The following is a 23,166-nucleotide window of genomic DNA, read 5'->3' on the forward strand; positions in this document are numbered from 1 at the left end:
GCAAGTTGCTTTTCACTTTATTTGTTTGAACTAATCTGTAAACAAAAGTAGACAAAATGACTGCAGCAAGGGCATTTTATGATAGAGTCTGTTTTGTGATGTAAATCTGAAATTTAGAATGATCACATTTTTATGGTGGCTATCATCCACTATGCCTCTAATTATTTTTCAAGAAGAAATTTAGGGTTTTATTCAAATTTTTCACTTATTATATAATAAAATGGCTTATTTTATTTTGAAAGTAGTTTCTCAACTGTTATTTTTACCTTAATGTACTGCATTTATTTTACCGAATTAATGAAAGCAATTCATATTTAATAAGAAACAAAATTTCTGATTTTGTAGTTTTTGTGCATCATTATCATAGTATATGAATGAAAAAGTTGGGTTTTTGTCTTGAAACCAGTAAGTTCATCTTAATGATGGACTGTAAAGACACTTGGAATGCCAATGTTCCGATACCTCCTTTTTTTCATGGAGGAATCAGGATTTTCCATTTAACAGAAAGGTCAAATTACACATATGAATGCAAATGCAGATGCATCTAAAGGCCCATTTCAGACAAACAGAATTTCAGTCATGATGAACTAGTACAAAACAACACATTTAACTTTGACACTAGATCTTAGAACCATCAACATGTTCTGCAAAAATCGCTTCTACTAGGACCATCACAGAACCTTTACAGAAAGATGGTACTAAATCATATTCTATTACAGACCTCCATATCAGCTGCTGGCTTTATACAACAGTTGATCCTGAAGTTATAAAGTTGTACAGAATGGTCGAGCTTATCTAAACAATCCTGCATTGGTTTGTGACTGACTGAGTGTGCAGTAGCTGGTAACAGAAGTTTTTATTTGAATTTATATTTTATTTTTTACACAGTTTTTCACTGTTTGTAGGAAGGAAGAGATAGCTTGTCGACAAGAAGATTTACTTTGATTTATGTTTCGTTGTTTTACTTTTTATTTTCATTATTAGTTGTTAGAAAGGGATACGTTTTAGACAGGCAAACTATAGCCACCCCAAGGGGCCTAGTCAGTTATAAATTCACACAGACTGCAGAGAGGACATTCCAGACCATATCTAACCAATCCTGTCTTGGGGTGTGGTTTATTGATCTTTACTGTTAAAAAGAGGTGCAACAGCGAGCAATAGTGAGAAGAAGCTACTGTGCACATTCTCATGTGATATAAAGGAATTCTAGCATTTGTGTGACGTTCTGAACTTGTACAGTCAGAGCAACAACTTTGCTGCATCTAATTTAATACCTAGTTGTATTTTGTTTGTTTTCCCTTAGAAGTTGATCTAATTTCTGTTTGAATTCTGTGGCAACTGATTTCGATTATTCTTTCCTTTTAGAATTATTTTTGTATTCATTTGCAGCTGAATATGGATTCATTAAATGAGCATGCCATTAATGATTTGCTAAAGTACACAGATCTTGTACAGTGTAATAAATGCTGTGTATATTTACAGGTAACACCTGACAACAATGGTGATCTGTGTTCCACATGTCAAAAGTTGCGTGATTAGCTTACCATTATTAGTAATAAATCTAGACTTACTGATGACAATTGCACTTGTGCAACTGGCACGGCTTGGAGAACTGTTGTTACATATATTAATGACTAAACTGTTGAGATAAATAATGTTAGGTAAAGAACAAACAGAACACGTTTAGGAAAGGGTAGGTCTATTATCTATAAGGTTCCTCAACCCCTATGAAATAAGATAATGCCACTGACAACATTGGAATACCGAATACAAGTATTCAACAATCTGAGGATTCACAGCATAAAGAAGGAAATAAAAAGAAGAAAGAAAGGAAAATGTTCACAACAAATAACAAAGAAGAAAAAGAAACTGATAAATGTATGTAAAGCAAAGAGAATACATACTAAAAAGGAAACTGCTTTGTTATGTAACACACGGGTTACATGGAATGATAACAGTTTCTGTCAGAAAACCTTTGGTCTACAGGAAAAGGCATAATTTGGAAAAAGAAAATGTAGAAAAAAGAGGCAAGGGGCAGGTGAAAAGGTAGAATCAAAACTGAACATGGAAGGCTTGAAGAACATTACTGTAAGAAAAAAATAGGTGAATGACAGCTGTTGACAACATGACTCAAGTTGTGGATGTAGAAAGCCAGCTGGATGAGAATAGTATGCTTACAAATGAAATAAACAATTTAAACGTGAGATTAATAAGACTAATGGGAATGAAGATCATTCCTTTGTAACACTGATAGAGTAGATATTATTGAATTAGAAGTTGAAGATTCTTCAGATTTGGTCAGAAAAGATATTCTTGTAATTGGACAGTCAATTATTAGAGGAACTGATACTTATATCTGCAGAGAAGATAATGAGTGTCGAATAGTGTTATGCTTGCCAGGAGCAAAAACAGAAGATGTGAGGCAGGCCTTAGAGCACCTTAATGTAAGGAACTACAGATCTGTTTTTATTTATGTTGGTACAAATGATCTCATCTGCAAGGACTCTCTGACTGTTAGTAGGTTATTTACAGCCGTCTTAGATAGCATAGCTTGTACAGGTGCTAAAACGCATCTATATTACTCAATTTCAAAGTTTAGGTTAGAAAATACCTAAACGTCAACCTGGTAATATCGAAAAATGAAAAGAGCAAACAACCGATTTAACATAGTGAATGAATTTCCTCGGCTGGAAAAAAAAAATTAAACCAAAATAAAGTGGGAGCTTCACACCCTCACATCCCCAAACTAAATATACCAACTCCAAGACCGGTCTGCAGTGGGAAAAGGGGCAAAATCCACATAACAGCCAAGGGAATTCTTTCCCTGCGTTAAATTGGCCATTTGCGGTTTTTTTTTTTTGCTTTCACTATTACCAGATCGATGTTTAGGTATTCGCTAACCTAAACGTTCGATCAAGTATTAGAAACCCATTAAAACATATTTTTCACAAGTCACTTATACAAAAGAGAGTCACATTATCAGGAATGAAAAGATCTTTTGGGTAAATAGCCACATGGAAAAAATGTCCTGTTTTAAAAAATGGAAATGTGTAGAGCATCCAAGCCTAGTTTTGGGCACACGTATTTAGACAGGATGGTGTGCATGTGTCAAGATCAGGGAAGAGAATTTTTGCAGCAGATATTTTGCAGTATTTGACAAATACTAGGCAGGATTTTTGCCAGGTCGAAAATTACCTGTTATTACATGTTCAATGATAACACCAATACTATAGACTGTGTAACTGTGACAATAAAGACAACCCTGGAACATATAACAATTGTTGGAGTGTATAGACCACCAAAGTCAAGTGCAGATGACCTAGAGGAATTCATACATTTCTTGCATGAAACACAGGGGGGAAGAATACTATTAGCTGGGGACTTTACCAGAAACAGACTAGAATAATATTGATTCAACAACGTTAGTAAAGAAATTATTCACAACGTATATTCAGGAGCAACAATTGCTTCAGATTGTAAAAAAAAAAAAAACTACCAAGGAACAGAACATACTCAACATTGTTTGTGTTCCTACAGAAATTACTGTTACTTCAAGTCAAGTTTTACCACCGTTGATGTGCAGTGATCATGGGGTTTATAAAGGTTAATTTGTTGTTAGATAGTTCTGCCAAACAGAAATCTAAACCAATGCACAGAAGGTTAATTACAGATTATATGGAAGCAAGAAAGTCACTATGTAAAACTAACTGGAGTGAGGTGTTCACTGGAAAAACTGCAGATGACATGTAGAATGTTTTGAAGGAGAAATTGTTTGAGTGCAAAAAAAAAAAATGTTTAACATCAGGATTTAGGCATATAACATCAGGGGGATATATTTCCATAAGAACAAAATATCTGATTCAGGTGAGCGACAAACAATATAAGAAAACTACAACTTTGAAAACTGAAATAAACAAGCTGGACAAACAGATTAAGCATAGTGTGAGACAAAATCAACAACATTTTGAAGAAAATTTATATAAAGATATTGAGCATAATAGGAAACCTTTTTATAGATACATGAGATGTGGAAGGTGTAAAGACAAACAAATTGATACACTATTTGCAGATTCTAAAATTCTCTCTCAAAATCTTATGCAAAACAGTTTGGCTCCACAAAAGGGAAGATAAGTTGTCCTAGTGACATCCTGGTAACCCCAGACACTGGAATCAAATTAGATTATATTGAAAAAGAATGGTGCACACTGGATCCAAACAAAGCACAGAAAGGAGACAGAATTAGTAACAATGACCTGAAAATACTTCAACAAGAACTTATGGTACCATTATATCTATTATTCACTAGGTGATATAAATATGGGGAGATTCCTCAAGATTGGAGACATGCACTTATTAAACCTGTCTTTAAGGGAAAGGGGAGTAGGGCAAACCCAGACTCATATAGACCCTTAAGTCTACTTTCATGTTGTGGAAAAATAATGGAGAAGGTAATATTGGATAAGTTATTTTCAGAACTGAATTGATTGGGACTTGAAACCACATAGCATGCATATGCTGAAAACAGATCTATTACCACCTGTAACATGATGTTCTATAACAATATAATAACAGCTACGAATAAAAAATTGTGCTGTGATGTAATTTAATCTATATAGATTTAACTTAAGGATTTGACAGGGTCATACACAAAACACTGATCAATAAATTAGTACAACTAGGTACTGTACTCTTGATAACATGGATAGCTGCATGGCTTACAAACAGGACATGGCAAGTATCATACAGCAACTGGACAGGTGAAATTCTTGGTTACAGTTAGGGTGTCCCATAGGGCTCTGTCCTAGGCCCTTATTTGTTTAGATTGTAGCTTTCAGACCTAACTTTTTCATCTGAGGTGTTCTACAGTCTATATGCAGATGACCTGAAATTGGGTAAACTGATTACATGTGTTACAGATAAGGCATGTCTGCAAAATAACTTGACTAAATTGACCATTTTGGCACAAGAGAATAATATGCTGATAAATACATCAAAAACTAAGCATATGAGATTTTTGAGACATAAATTGAAAGGTGAATATTTAATACAGCACACAGTGATTGAATCTATAGACTTTTGGGTAGATTCAGCTGTGAGTTTTTCTAATCATATCAACTGGTTAATGATAGTTATAGAGCTATATGCTGCATAAAAAGAGTTATAATAAGTTTAGGAAATCAGAAATGATGAAGTCATTAGACCCAATCTTGAGTATGGAATAACAGTATAGAAACCCTATAAGAAAACAAGTATGAGCAAACTGGAAAGAGTACAGCAGAAATAGGTGCCCTATTAAATCAGCGAACTCTTAAAATAGAGAACACTGTTTAATTGAGCCTTTTTAATTGAAATGGTGACATCCCGAACGCACGGAACAGTGATTTTTTTCCCAGGGAAAAAAAAATCACTGGGCCGTTTTCAGGACTTTGCATTTCCTCCACTGTGGTGCACTCTTGGAGTTGGTATATTTAAGTAGTATTTTATTTTGTGTTTGTGTTTTTTTTTTCCCACGGGGCAGTGATTTTTTTCCCTGGGGGGGGGTCACTGTTCTGTGTGTCTGGCATTTTGCCATTTCGATATTTTAAGGTCGATTATACAGCATTCTCTATTTTAAGCATTTGCTGTTATAATATAGACCCACAGAAATATACCAAGGGCATCCATGGATGTGAGCATTTAAGTTATTATGAAAGACTGAAATATCTGAACTTGTACAGTGTTTCTTACAGATATCTAAGAGGAGATTGTATTCAAGTATATAGGGGATTTAGAGACAACTACCTCTGGGAATGTTTGGGGTTATCAAAAAGTACTAGAGAATCATCAGATAACCTATGTAAAAGATTCTGTAGGAATGAGAAGTGTACTAATTGGTTCTCTGACAGAATAGCTGATGCTTGGAACAGACTACCAAATTACATTAAAGCAAGTACTAGTTTAGAATTTTTTAAGAACAGCCTGGACACTTACTATGGGAGCAATTGGTATATTGGCAAGCTAGAAGGGCATTAATGCCCATGCTTGAAATATTTGTATGTATGCATGTAAGAATGGCATCCTGTCATTCTCTGGGTATCCCCTTTCTGAACATTTGCCATTACATAAAATCTGGATTATATGTAATCTAAATGCTACCTGTGATGTGGAAAGCAGCTGTAAAAATAATGACTGCGTCATGTTAAAGCTATACATGTTGTGTTTCTTGCTATATCAATAAACTGTGTACTTTGCAATACTAGTTGTTTTTTTTTTTCTTTTTGCATTTGCATGCTGCTCAGCAATGCACAAAGAGGGTTTACAGACAAAGGAAAAAAGTGAAAAATGTAATTTGACTTGCCTTCGGTAATGCAGACTAGCCCAGAACTAGTGCTTGACCCTCAGCACTCAGGATAGTACTGAGTGAATAAAATGCAGCTGTTAGGTTTCTCTGTGGCATAAGGTGTAAGTGTAGTGGTCTTAAAAATGCCATTTGTCATAGCATTTTGATTAAGAATGTAGGACTAAATAAAAATGAGTATCATGATTATGTTTATTGCAACAAATGTATCACATATATATAGTTAGGATATTCATTGATTTATTTATTTAATTTACATCTTTTAACCGGATAAGTCTGGCTGAGCTTTTGGCTCATTTACAGCAGAGACCCTGGGAGAAAAGCCCCTCAGGACTAGAAAACAATTTATTAAATAGTAGTATACGGTAGATATATATATATATATATATATATATATATATATATATATATATATATATATATATATATATATAGATCTATATATATATATATATATATATATATATATATGATACAGCAGTTAAAATTACATATGTACACAGGCTGTGCCAATGGGGGTGAGGGGTCCAATCAACAAACGTGTAACACGTAGCATCACCCCCCCCCCACCAGCTAGACAGGTGAAACATACAAACACACAATACAAATAAACACACCACTGCTTCCCAGACCACAGGCAGGATACCAGTGGGAGAGACCTGGCAAGTCTAATCATGAAACAAAGGCATCAATGTACCTTGTGGGACACCCCAAAAGCTGATGATGATTGGAGTCAGTCCCTGTGACAATTTATCTAACCAGGTCGTGTACGTACATGGAGAAGTAGGTTGGGCAAGCCTGATGACCCATGGTTGGGGACAATGTACAACATGGGTCCTGAGAAGTGGAGAGTAGGCAGTGTGTAGTGGTGTGGTTAGACCCCACCTGCACCCACAGTAAGGATGAGTGTTGTAGAGGAGAGGCAGGTGGGGGAACTATGGGTATGCAATTATGGGCCTAAGCGTGCAGGTGTTGGCTGGTGCAGTTGTATTCGGACCACCCTGGGGATGTAAGTAATATTGCAAATTGGGCAGAGCTTCCACCCATACCTCTCAACCTCTAACAGCAAAACCACTGGACAGAACCTAAACGTTTGGGGGACAAATAGGGACAGAAATTACATATTCCACTTACAACCTTAGAAAGCTGATAGAATAATAGGTTATGCATTAGCATGACTTATCTGAAGGATGTGGAGTCTTAAACCCAAATACTTGTCTGTATTTAATGACTTCAGTTCCCAGGAATTTGCCAGATAGGTGCAGATTGTAAAAGAAATACACCAGTATTATGAAGCAAACTCTGGCCAGTCTGTGGAGTCTGTACAGTCGACAGGTATGCTTTCGCCTAACAGGCAGCCATTCCCGATATTGGTCCCACAGCAGCACAGTCCAGTTTACATAGCAAAGTACGGTATAGCCATATGTGTTGTTGCATAACCCACTACACAACACCTATGAACACATGGTGACAACACCCCACTGTAGGCATGTAAGCCAATCGAATTGGCACCACAAGGTATTATTGTAGTCCTCACCCCCACCCAGGGGTGTGAGTGTCCAACGCAAACACCAAATGCAGTGTATATGCACAACTGTTGTCATAGGCAGCATAACCAGCTGTGGACCTTCCCTGCAGCCATCCTGCACATCCCTGGATAATTCTCCTACTAACTCCCCCCTTTGTGCCTCATGTGCACCATGTACCTGTCAGCCCTTGTTCCATTTCTATTAATGTTTATGGTTGCACGTAGGTGACACCCTCTTCCTCCACTATATTGCCAGTATCTGGAACCCCAACCCACATGTAGTATCACAGCTGTCCCACAGGACACATGTAACTAACACATGAAGGAACACCACAAGCACACCTGGAGCAGCACAGGCTCACCACCTTGCAAAATCCTCCGCCCACCTCACACCCTATACAACTACATCAACTAGTGATACTGACACCTCTTGTCCTGCCTCACATACAAATCCCACCATCCAACAAACCTTCCCTGTTGCTCCCCATCCAAATATACCTACAGGCTAGTATACAGTTACAGTGTCACTCCCACTACCTACCTACCTACTCCTTAGCTATTCCCCTCTACTGTACCACACAGGTATGGAATAACTACACCTATCCCAAATACCTGCATGTAACCTATCCAGACCTGTGAAACAGGAATCCAACTTCACCTTAAACTGACCTTTGTCAACAGTCATACCTGACATGTAAACCTGACCTAAGCATGGATAATACCCGACATTCTAATGTAAACTAAGCATGAAGAATGGGGGACATAGCTGTGTTATGTCTGTTACCCTCTATGAATGTGAACACCCCAGTATTAATTGGAATATGTAGCTGGGGTCAATGTGGAGCTCTACACCCCAGGCCACCACTGACAATGGACAAGCATACAGTCCGATTGTCCCAGGTGACAAATGTGAACAAAATGCATGATGTTGCATGTGTGTATGCGGAAGCAAGCGGGTGTAAGCCTGTTTGGCTGCCAGTATGCGATTACCACACTGGTGAAGCAATGTAGAGGCTAACTCAGTGCAAGATGCTACAACTAGAGGTCAGTAATGCTGTGCTTCATGCAAACCAGTGCATAACTGCCTACAAATGTTTTACAGTGCCTTAGTCACTCTGTAGCCAACACCCTGTTGTTGTGGCCATTAATTAAATAATCAGCACTACCAGGTTGCAAATCCCAGACACTGCACACTATAGTCGACATGAGTTCCACTAAGCCATGGCGGATACACATTCAGCTGCTCTGATCACAAACACATCATCCAGCACAGTCATCCAACATGTATATAAGTGTGTAGATTAATACCAGAACACATGTCCATTGCTTAACCACAGTATTATGAGCAGTCTATGTGCAGCACAGAACAGTGCCTGCCCAATCATACTGTGAGAACAGTAGTCCTGCATAATACCGAAGGGAATAATGATATACAGTGCACACCGTGGGGGGGTGTGAGCATGCTTCATGCACAGTATGTCACATCTGGGGCATGAGTTCCGTGGAACTGGGAGATTAGGCTGGCCAGGTGTGTAAGCAAACCACTGCTACACAATACCCTGGCAGGATGCTTCCAGTGGGAGAAACACTATAGACCAGCTAGATCTACTCTTGACACAACAACAGGTCTGTCCCTGGCGGGATGAACAAACAGTTGTTGGTCACTTTGATGTCACCAGCAGTATCGGTGGAGGATCAAGGGAAGACTGGTACGGACATGGACTAAACGGATGAAGAGCCTGCAGATGCTTGGGTGGGGACAGTATACTCGAGGTGTACTGAGATGTGCAGAGAGGGAAATGTGGGGAGGTGTGGTATGGCAGGCCTAGAAACTGGGGGATGGATGGATGCTATGTACGTGGAGCTTGGGGGCCGGGGGAAGGGAACATGGGTATGTCATTATGGTAGACATATGCAAACAAAGCAGAACAGCAATAGTGTAGTGGCCAGAGCATCCGCCTAAGGTGCACACATTCCTGGGTCAAGTCCCACTGCAGCACATCCTATTTCCCATGTGAAATCCATATGTTAACATCGTTGTGCTGTATAACATACTAAATAACATTTATATTTGCACAGGAGTACTGCCTGAAATGCACATGTGAAGTGTCATAATGACTAAGGCACTAGTAAGCATGTGTAAGTGCATAACAGCAGTAGTACGCATGGATTAGCAGGTGTAAGTGTGTGTATGTGTATTTGCGTGGTAAGCATTGCCTACATAAATTGAGCTAAGTAGATGCTAGCTGAGTGTAAGGAAATGCAATCAGAGGTTAGCACTGCCTTGCTCTGTGCAACATGCATGGACATATGGACAGATATACATCTGTAAATGTAGACAGATAGACAGCTATTGGTATATATATATGTGTATGTATGACTCACAAATAACCATATAACAGCAATCGTACATAGATCGATTAATATGTTCACTGTGTGTATATATATATATATATATATATATATATATATATATATACATAGATACATACACATACACACACACACACATATATATATATATATATATATATATATATATATATATATATATCTATATATATATATATCTATATATATATATATATATATATATATATATATATATATATATATATATCTATATATCTATATATATATATATATATATATATATATATATATATATATATATATATATATATGAATACATATACATAGCTAGAGCTATATCAATGTCCAGTTCTATCCCTCTATATATGGAGGTTTCACATATATACTTATGCAGATATACACATATGTATATATATATATATATATATATATATATATATATATATATATATATCTGTATATTCAGATAGACATGTGTATACGATTCCCACATGAGAACGGAGTCCTTGCCTACTCCGTACTACATAACAGACCATGAGCACAGTCAATGGGGGTGGGGGCACAAATGAGGGACACCTGGTAATTACTGATATGTAACCCCCCCAGCCCTAATGGATATGCTGTGGAATCCAGTATCAAGCACATACAGTACTTGATGGCAAGACCCACCACAACACAGCTACAATGCTCCAACAGTAATCCAAGTCACCTGTACATGTCAGGGCAATATCTGTAACATATCATGCAGATAGGTCATTGTACTGCAGGGAATGTAGTATGTTGAAAGGGTACATATTACAATGGTACAGATATGCACACACATCCATACATTGATAATCATGTGCAGGTATATATATAAATCGATATACATATATATATATATATATATATATATATATATATATATATGTATATATATATCTACAGATAAGATATATGGGATATATGGGTACATACACATATACACCGCGGTGGTGGTGCTGCAGTAGCGTTGTCACCTCACAGTAAGACACTGCCCAGTTCGATTCTCAGCTAGAGCATCTTCTGTGTGGAGACATGCGTGAATGGGCGCACCTTTGTTTAAGGTTGCGCGTCAGGGCTGGCAACTTGGCACGTAAAAATCTACTGCCAATCATTAGCGGACCGGAGTTCTGCTGTGGCGACCCCTATCTGGGAAAAGCTGAAAAGACATAACAACACATATACACAGACAAAGGGTATTAGTAGCCATACATATGTAGAAGTAGTGTGGACATACTGGGTGCAATGTATTTCCCCAGCCACAAGCCCTGTAACTGGTACCTGTGACAGGTGTGGTGTGGCAATGAACCCCACAAAGGGGATACATACATTGCACATATACCTACTCACAATTCAAAGGACATGACACAACACACAGGTATGTATACACCAACAACTTTTATTTGTTTACCATACAATAATGTATGCCATTACTGGTAGCACATAGATGTTGATGTATATAACCAGTGATGGATGCAAGGCCCACACAAAACAGTAGATGCAGACAGTGTGGATATATAACATACTATGGTGTCCAGGCCAACCCTTCAATTCGTACAACAGTAGACAAAGGATTTGCCTGCACAATACGTAATCATCAAAAATATCAGATGTAGTTACAGCAGCCTCCAATTATACCCTGTAGTAAAGCCCTAGGGGGACATTCAGTACTTGTGGTAATGTCAATGTATCTGTCACATGTATGGACCCTGACCAACAAATGTTGTGGGAGTCTATGTTATGACTGAGATGATAGTAGGAATGCTAGCAGTAATTAATGATAGGCCATTACCTAACAACCCCTAAACGTATCACAGCAGGACAAAGCCTGCCATATATGTGGAGGACAAAAGCAGAAACACAGGGCAATACTCGTAATATTGACGTTATGCACTCTGGAACATGCTGGAGTTACAGGATGTGTTGCAACATACACTTATGCAGGGATATGACATCAGGGACACAAATGGATATAGCCATGTACTACTAGCACACAACACACACACTGCCAGTGTAATATCTGACACAGGACTTGTGTGGTGGACAGACAACACATGATAGGCACACCTCTGTACAGCTAGAGGATAGGCGCACAGTAGTGAGCTATGCAGACAGACTGCAGCCCAAGGTAAAATAGTATGTACACATACACACACACACACACACCCTGTAACACCAGTACTATGCAAAGCATTACACCACTCTACTCACAGTCTGTCTGTATGTCCTGATCCTCCTACATATATGTGGCTGCCCTGAGTGTGCAGGTTCTCCTTTAAGAGGTGTTGCTTACTGCATTCTGTAACATTGATGCCCACACACAGGGAGGATGTCCATCACACAGGGAATGTACAGGGAATACACCCACATGATGTAGGGATTCATAGTGGGTGGTTGCCACGACAGTGGTAATTGGAAGTACTACACATGTGTACTCAGGTATATCTATGGCTATCTGGATAAGTACATGTCCATATAGTCCCACCATATGTCCTGGACATGGAATGTAGCCCTACCTCAAGCTTTATAGTCCCAATATCGTAGTGCAAGGGGATGTCTGGTATGTATAGCTGGTATATTAATAGACATTTGCTACTGTCATTGGGATTGTTGTCACAGACATGGTGTGTGCAAGGAAGGTGACATCTGCTCATAACATGTGTGCCACTGGCTACTGACAGACATCCTAAGCTTATCATGGTACAGTACCTGCATATATAGCAGGTCAAAAGCCATGTCACAGCACAGAGTAGGAAATACCTGTGTGACAGTGCATAACCACAACCAATGTGAACACAGCCACAGCCACATATGGTATGCTAGGAAAATAGTACAGTATATGGACTATCTGTCCTACACCATCCTCATATGTGCCACTCACAGAATGACCCTACATATACTGGGATGCTACACAGTCTGGTCTGATGGCTGTCTGTGGTATGGGACATGTGTGTATATGGCCCTACAAACATGTAAGGTAAAATGGTACCATACAGTGGGGCTGCATAAGCAATGCAGATGTGGGCCTCTACATCCACCAGAGAGGAAGTGAGGGAGACAGACAGAGGTGAATACATGTCAGGGAGGGGTGGGAGGGTAAAACTGACACATGTTTGTGTTACACACCTACCAGCACAGGGTATCGAACCCCCGGCAGCTATGTAGTGCTATCACAGTTCAATGCTTTTATTGGCTGCACCACATGGGTGATCTGGTGGGGAGCACTCAGAACATATATGTGATGGTGAGTGACATCTGCAACAGGGTTATGGTAGATATACAGTAGGTGATGGACACGTGCTTGTCTGCATGAACAGGTGCCAGTGTCAGCACAGGCACACTCACACAGGGACGCATACACATTAAGACACTTGGCAGGGCCAGGAGTGCAACTCGTCACTAGTGAGATTGCCACAACACATCAATGTGCAGGGAACATTTGCACCACATGGGTCATAAGGAGGTTGTATGGGCAGTGAGTATGAGGGGGTGTCAGACATCAGGTGGCATGCTTTGCTGTACCCTGGGGGGAGTAGTGCATGTGGATGTAGACATATGCACCATACAACACACACACGAACACACATGTCTGCATGGGTGTGTGGTGGCCGACAGTGCCAGCAGGCTATACAAGGGTAGGCAATGTTTATACCTTGGCATCAGGCCACATGACAATGGTCTGCATTGTGGCACTGGCCTGTAGCTTCTACATTTGCTCACACAGGTGGGTATTGCATCCGTCATCCAGTCACCTGCATGATTATTGTGTGTGGCCAATGCTGTGCATCACTTGCCATGTATGTGTTCCCTAGTCCATGACATGGATGGTGTCTAGGATGTGCACAACTCCCACATGCATGTACAGTGACATGTGGAACTGTACCTGGGGTGTCTGGCCCATGCTGTGAATACAGCTTATCATCAGATGTGCCAGTCTTGCCCACCTGTGGCAGGGACTGGTACTGGTCATCAGATTTACCCTGCACCTACACTGATAGCATGCTAATAGCATTTCCTGATGTCAGTGTCATCTGTCCAAAAAGGGCATGTTATCAGGCATGGTATGTCTGTTGTGAGTCACATGTGAAGGCACAGTGGGGTTGCTAACTGTGATTGGCTGGCCTTGATGTCACATGTATGGGTATGGCTTTGCACCCCAGCCTCCCAGCTATTTACATCGGTTATCCCTGTATGGTTGACATTGTGATATATAGTAGGGCCACCATAAATGAAATTAGCAAAACCCCACCCCATTGCTCACAGGTGTCACACAACTACCTCTACACCGGATACAAGTTACAAACATGCACACACACACACACACACACACACACACACACACACACATACACACACACACACACACACACACACACACACACACACACACACACACACACACACACACACACACACACACACACACACCTGTCATGTCTAGGAGTAGAACCCCTACCTAACTAGTTTACTACACTACAGCACTATGCAGTTATAATATGCACCATGGACATTACTGAAGTACATCTTCTCCAAAGGTGTATTTCACAATTAATGACACCAGCAGGACTACCAAAGTAGGGCATTTGTAATGTACTGTGAGTGAGTAGCCTATAATGTATTGCTCCATACACAGACACTGAAACACATACAAAACATCTGGAACTGGCATGGATGGAGATGGAACACTACCACTGTTCTAAATCACACTACAGCAGTACACAGTTACAGGACGCTCTACAGCGATTACTGGGATATCAGTTTCCCAGAGGTGTATTACTAGGTGAGTGACATCAGCAGCCTTGCCAAAGTAGAGTACTTGTAAAATGCATTGCTTTTTACTCAGTCAGGCACACACACACACAGATTCACACACAAATGGCAGGTCTGGGGTTTGAACACCTACCTAACTAGTATATCACATTACAGCAGTACGCAGTTATAGAACGTGTTATGGCAATTCCTGGGTTATCACTTTCCCAGAGGTTTATTACTAGGTGAGTGACATCAGCAGCCTTGCCAATGTTGAATATATGTATTGTACGGAGTGTGAGTACCCTAGCAAACATTTCCCTCTACATATTCAGTGGCAGACAGGCATGCACACAAGCATGCACTCACGCAATTGACAGGTCTGGGGTTAGTACTACTACCTAACTACTCTGTCACTACAATAGTACGCAGTTATGGGACGCGCCATGCATATTACTGAGCTATAGCTCTCCCAAAGGTGTAATTCACATTGGATGACCTCAGCAGGCTTGTCATATTACTGCTATGGGGAGGGCAGTGTGTGCATGGGCCATACCTCATTCATGTAGGGGTTGACATGCCACATGGGGGCACACACGGGGTCATATGTCACAGGTGCGTGTATACAGCTACTAGATGGCTACTTCCTTGTACAGTCTTGTTGCACAGCTGGCATGTGCACCACATAGTCTGTCATGCTGACAGTTACTGGTGGATAGTATCCACAGTGGGTTACATCCGCACCTCATGTGTTGGCGGCCCTTTGGCTGTGTACCGGTTGGGACAGGCGTGCATGGCTTCTTGTCAAGGTCACCCTCTTCCACACATCTATGCCCATGTACCTGTGACTTATTATAGTGCGTTGTCCTTACATATGTGTCTGTATTCCTATTCACTGTGTGTGCAAGGCAGGAGAGGTGCATACTGACATGTGTCTGCACTGAGAACTGCAACATTCAGATATGTCTGGTTCACTGGTGTTTGCAGCATGGCCTTCATGTATTTAAGTGTGTGAGCATGCCCAGTATGACCTCTCAGTATGTTGTTGACTGACATTGCCTTCATTCCTCTAAATGTGTGAGCATGCCCAGTATGGCCATCTGTGTTGCATGTGTGGATCACGTCCAGGTAGTTTGCATTGCGGTGCTGACCTTTGTGTTATACACCAACAGGTAGGATGCTGTGTCTGCAGGGTATCCATTGGTCATTTGCCATTGACTGTTGCTACATTTCTGCATAGCGGGGGGGGGTGCACCTGACTGTTTCTACTGCTCTACACAGGAGTGGGGGGGCACTCCGGTCTGTTACTCTAAGTGCTCACTTGACACTTGTACACATTTGCTAGGACTGTACTGGTATGTCAGGTACTCCATTTCAGTCTGTAGTCTTACCTATCCTACTGTCTAGAGGCTTACCAGTTTACTACAGATCCTAGCTTTGTTTACATACATATTAGTTTCTGACTTCCTAGCCTTCAGAACTTATATCCGACTGCCTGGCCAGCTGCAGTCTGTCTGTGTAGGCCTGGTGTAGGGGTTACCCATAGGGCACATTCAGAGGCTATAGTACAGCATTTGTTTGCGTTAGTCTTCACCTGTCCTGCTGGCTGAGACTGTTGTTGGGTATGTGATACTTCCTGACTGGCATGTGTGGCTCTTATGGACACCCATGTCACTCAGGCCATTTCCTGCACTGGGTTTTGATCTTGAATGATCTCAGAACCAATTAAGACTTAGATTGTGTTCTTATTGGCTGATGAAGCTATTGGTTTGAGTATTTAAATGACTTGAAGTTTTTATGTTTTATTTAAGTCTGAAGAAGCGTCCTGTGTAGACGTGAAAGCGCTTACTATTTTCTTCACTGAATAAAGGTGTTTATTCTACTTTTATTGAGACTGGTTGGCTTTGATTGTTGTGGGGTACCTGCACCTATTATTCTGTGGTAATAATCAAAGTTTAACATTTTATCCTTCTTTTTCTCATGGCTTCAGTTCTTAGGTGGAAGTACTCAATCTTACTAGTGTGTAAGTCCCAACAGTCCAAAATGTCACAAGTCGTAATATTTTTCCTTCAGCCAACAATGATTATAACAAATGTCATAAAGCATTACAGTGTGACACTCAAACATGTGTCAATAGGTTGAGCATCTCACATGGCCAAATCTCACTGCTGTATTCACACCTTTCTTGCTTTTTGATGTAATCACTGCCAATGTAATTGCCAAGCCATTTCTGTGCTTTCAATTAAACAAATGCAGCTGGCAAGGTTGTGTGTCTTTAAACACAAACTGTTACATTCAAGATCTGAAATGGGTTCTATTCAGACACGTATTTCTAGGGTGACCTGCAGAATAGCTTGTGAAGTTGTGGATGGAGTTCCATTTAGAGCACAAAGGTGGGGTTTTGACGAGTGCAGGATTTTTGTGGCACTCCTTGTCAAGTTCTACAGCTGGAGGCTGCTGCAGGGAGATTATACCAGGCCTCAGTATAATACTGAGGTGTTGGAATAGTTGGATAAGGTTGTCTTCAGTGTAAGTGGCATTCCATGCACTGGGGAGCAATGCCGTCACCATTAGAGTGACATGAAGCGGTGCAAGTAGGACATCCTGAGCTGAAGGAAGGATGAATTTAAGATTGCAAACACCCATCAGTTGTGTAAGTATAGTGAGCCATCAACAGTCTATGGTATAGCATTGATTAGCCAGCCAAGACACTTAGTCATTATATTTTCATATCTTTTTTTCTTTTCTGTACTGTACTGTACAGGTGCAGAATAGATAGTTGAAAACTGTGAGGTGCATCAGGAGAAACTAACTTGCCTCAGAGAGACACAGGGTAAGTATGCATCAGGTCTGGATGCAATGCAGAGAAGTATTTTCAGTCAATCATCTGTATCATCTTAAGCAGGCATACCCAAACTTTTATAGCAAGCATACATGCCTACTCCAATAGCGCTTTGTGCAAGCATTGTGCAATGAATATACCAGCTTAATTGTGTGTAGGTTCAATACCCAGAAAAAGACATTAGATTTTATTACAGGATAATATTTATAAAATATTAACTACACTACTGCAAGAAATTAGCAGTTCAGTTTTTTGCATACAATTATTAAATCTGAAAGCATATGTATATATATATATATATATATATATATATATATATATATATATTTGTGTGTGTGTGTGTGTGTGTGTGTGTGTGTGTGTGTGTGTGTGTGTGTGTGTAGTCAAACAAATGCATCTATTTGTCATATCATAGCATTGTGATTGATTAATTGTATGCCACATTACTGCCTGCCCATCATATCTGGATGTAGCAAATGTGTATGTATTTATTTGTCTTATTTATGTACTGGAATAATAAAATAATCTGACATGCCATTGATAGAATTCTTTCCATTTTTGTCTCCCCAATCCTATCTCTCTCTCTCTTTTTAGTATCTATTACACTTTTTTGTAATATGCTGCTGCTGAAAACAAAATGACCATCACAGGTAGTTAGACCAACCACTGTGGTTTGGCCTGCCATACCACCACAAGTGGCACAGACACCCAGCACATCTGGGTTACAACTTATCAAAGTTGCCTCAACAACTCCTGCCCTGCCTGCTCCACCTGCTTCAAGTAGCTCTGCCTGGCTGCATGTGCAGTGGTACCCTACAGGAGCAGTACTCTGGGAGGTGGTGATTTTGTCACCTGTCAGGTGCTGTCAGCGTTGGTGGAGGACATAATGGAGGATCTGACAGGGCTGGTGGAGGGCACAATGGAGAAGGTCTTCACTGCTTGAACTGGTGGGATTAAAAAGGTCCTGTATGATACTAACAAATCAATGCCATGTTTGGCACTTTCCCAATCTCTGGTGGCTGACATAGGAGACAGTGATGACAACACAAATGCTCCTCCAATAATTACAAAATAACAAAATGAAGAGCCAATGAGAGAAAACTGCTGTATATTAACTTTTACTGGTGCTTCTGGTACCTCAGCCAGACAGCCGTTAAGGAATAACTTCCACAACAACATACAGCCTCTATAAATACAAACAATTTGCACCTTGTGATTGAATAATGAAAACCAGTACAATAATTGCAATTATTACACCACTCCCATACAACAAAGTGAGAACACCCACACACCTACACAACTAGCCCCATCCCAATTACAGCAATAATATACCATTTTCAAACATCATTTAAACTTTACAATTTACACATTAGATTTAAATCTAAATTCATACCATTGGGATGCAAAGTTCTATAATTAATAATAAACCTGGTTTCCATTTGTAATAAAGTATGTGCAAAATCACTTCCCCTATTGTCATGGGGTATGGCTAAAACACTATAGAAAAAGGTAGTATCAGATCCCATATGTTCTGAATGGAAAGGCTGAGCAACAAGACTATCGAAATTGCAATTTCTAATATCACCCAAATATTCTAAAATCCTCTTTTTGATCATTCTCTTGGTTTGCACCATACACCACTTAGTAGGTGTACATCCACATCCATAATGTATATAACTCTAGAAGATTGGCAATCAAATTGGTCCAAAGCTACATACCTTCTTACATTAATTTTGTTGCCAGTGAAATTTTTAATTATTCCACAATCTTTACATCTTTTGTAGATTTGTAGTACTAAGGGGCTACTGGTAAAGGAGGAAGATTATGTTAGCATGTATTTATATTCTACCTAAAATTGCTACAATGGAGCATAAGGAAAGTCTGGGGGAGATAATTAGCTTTCAGCAGGGAATATTACTTATAGGTGATGACTGGAATTTGATTTGCAACAGTGAGGATGTGTCTGGGGCACCTGGAAGGAAAATATAACAAAAGAGGGTAGATTTTTGAAGAAATGTATGAAAATATTTGATATGGAAGAGATGAATTCAGTAGCAGGAGTTCAGAGAGAATTTATATATTATTCACAAGGCACAAAAACTTGACTAAACTATACACAAAATATGTTTCAGTGGAACATGTGTATTTAATTGAAACTTTCGATATATATATCCAATAACTATTTCAGATCATGCACCAATAATAACTAAAATAAACATAGAGAGTAATTAAATGAAAATGAGACACTGGTGCTTCCCCATCTATGTGTTAACTAGAGAGTAATTTAAGGAACGGGTAGTGGAAATTATTCAGGAGTTATAGGGAAGATAGACATTTCTTCTGAAAATATAGCTAGGTAGGGGGATAAAATTAAAGTGGAGTTTAAAAATAGGATGTAAATAAAAGAAAAAAGAGATATGGTTAAAAAGTAACAATAATTGTTTAGAGGGGCTGAAAAAGGTTAAAGTACTGCAGAATAAGGGGAATCTCACAGAACAAAAAGAGGCACAATTGCACAGTGCTAAAGAGAAAATAAGGGACTACCGTGGTAATATGCAAGAGTATATAAAGATTGCTGTTAAGCAACTGTTTTTTTGATAATAACTCTGGTACACAAAAGCTTTCAGCAGAATGGCCCAGACAACAGAAAGTAGAAAGGGTTGTTACAAAGCTTGGATAAAGAGCAGTGCTTTAGCACGTCATGTCAGAGTTAGTGGGCCCCAGTACAGTTTTAAGTTTTTTGTGTTGGAAATTGTGAGAGATGACATTAAAGTTGGGGGTGATGTTAGGAATAAGACTGAGGTAGCTGAATTACACTGGATTATGTTTTTTTAATGCAGTAAAAGACACCAGGAATAAATGACATGGTATCTATTAAACCACTGTTGCATGCACGGGCCCTCCACCATTGATTTTTTTTTATATATTTTTATATATATATTTTTTATGTATGAAAATTTTTTGAGATGTGTGGTTTTAAGCTGCTGTATTTCCTTTGTAAAATTTTTACTAAGTGCTGATAGTGTAGTAGCATTGTATCGGTCTGTGTGTCTTTAAGAGGATGAAGTTCTTAATTAATTTGACTGACTGCTTTTAAACAGGGAGAAGAACACTGCTGTTACTTGAGACTGAAGAAGTGGCTGTTAGGCCGCAAAAGTGCTTACTCTGTTCTTATATTAAAGTTTTAACGTTTTTTCTTTACCCGTGGTGATTATTTTATTTTATGTATTTGTGCTTCTGTAGCATTTGTCAGAATCATTTCCAGGATCCGTTTTTTATCTACATAAACAAATATGTCTCTATCCCTGCCACCCAAGCTTTCTTCCCCATTTTGTGTCCTCAGCTTTTGGCATCATGCACCAGTGATGAGTGACGGTAAATGTTTCACATTTCAGGGCAAAGCTGAAGATTTTAATTTTTGCCACAGTAGCATCGTTGACATAATGCAAATGTGCTCAGGCATGCTGCACTATACAAATACAGATTAATACTATTGTGAAGCAATTTGTGTAACATACATATTAGGCTGATAGATGTCATATGCAGCTTACGTATTAACACCTGTCCTTACTGTGACGAAGGCTTATACTAACATATTCCTTTGCTTCAGTTTATTGTCAGTATCCATTCAAATGTGTCACTTATTACTTGAGTTGCTATGTGTTGAGCTGAGATAATCCTCCTGTCAGTACACTTTTATTTTATACCATCAAGGGTTCAAATTATTTAATGTGTTCACATATTAATAGCATGTGTGTAAGTGTGTGCTGCATATATTGTCAACCAACAGTATCATCCTTACATCCTCATCATATTTCTACTCTCCTCCATCCATTTTGAAAATACTTTCTTGTACACAGCAATGCAACTGAACTGAACAAAGTTCCAAAAGATGTGCACATTCTGTTAATGTTTATTGTTGTCATCCCCACCCTTGAGAATAATTGACAACTGGAGGCATTAAACAAAGCCATAGATTTGATTTTTTAGATTTAAATGGGTCAGAACATGCTGGATATTACAACACAACTGTCTCTAAATGTCCTTCCTCTTCCCACCACATCTTTGTCATCAAATAAACCTCCTTGATTCAATACTGTTTCTATAATCCATGTTTCCATCAGCAAATCACATGATGTTATGTGATCCGATCTCGCCTACATTCTGAATGATGGGTTCGGAGCCGATCCCTCGGCTCCGACTCGGCAAGCTTATGCTATAGAGCGAGGCCTCTTATTGGCTGAGCTTTCTTTATCCCAGGATGCACCACCACTAATCCCCCAGATCTCGTTTGCCGCTTACAGAGCTTGGACGTGGTCTCAACATTGGCTGGGCTAAGTACTATATTAATAGTATCTTTTCCTGTCAGAAATTTTCTTTTTTTCAACCCAAAAGCTGTTTTAACTGCTATTATTTGTGTATGAGTGTGTTTCTTGGTGATTTATTGATTTTTACTTGAAATTTCCTGTCAGAGAAGATTCCTTTCAGTCAGAGGGGCCTTCCCTGTTCTAACTGATTTATTGGTTGTGTGTGGGTCAAGTACCGATTTGAGTTAGAGGGTCTTGACCCTCCTTGCTTTCTTTCTTTCTTTTTTTTTTCTTACTGTAAAAAAAAAAAAAAAAAAAAAAAGGGAAAAGTTTCTCTTCAGTATTTATATATTGGTTGGCATATTTGTTGTACCTGTATCCTAAGCTGTTTAAAATTTACTGTTGTTCCTTTTTTTTTTACAACTATGTCTAAGGAACATAAACCATCCAGTTTTAAGAAGTGCACGAGGTGTGGGTTTAAAATGTCCATTACGGACGACCACTCCTCGTGCGTCTATTGTCTTGGCGCCAAACATCTCCAAGAATCCTGCAGTGTGTGCCATGCGTTTTCCTCTCGAGTCCTCCAGGAGAGGAAAAACAAATTAATCCTTAGAGGATTAATCAAGCCTTTTTTTGAGGAGGCTTTATCTTCCTCTCCTTCTTCTAAGAAGAGGAAAGCGTCGGCTCCGACCAGTCAGTGAGCTGACGGCTAAGAAACAAGCAGACTTCTCCATCGGCTCCACGGACTTGAGCCGAGGTCGAATAGTCTGCCTCGATGCCTCCTACCTCGACCCCTCTGATTTGGGCCGAGGTCTGGATCATCGAGGCGGGTCATCCTCATCGGCTCCACTGATATTGGAGCCGATAAGGGTCATCGGCTCAGACACTTCCCCTCGGGCGAAGTCTTTATCGAGCCGAGAATTTCTGAAGGCTTCCTCTGAGCCGATAATAGTGGAATCCTTTCGGAGCCGGTCCCCAGGCCCTTCGGAGCCGATGGAGAAATCGGTTC

The sequence above is a fragment of the Protopterus annectens genome, chromosome 10.part0 (assembly GCF_019279795.1).
Source record: "Protopterus annectens isolate FY-2018-M chromosome 10.part0, PAN1.0, whole genome shotgun sequence".
NCBI lineage: Eukaryota > Metazoa > Chordata > Ceratodontiformes > Protopteridae > Protopterus > Protopterus annectens.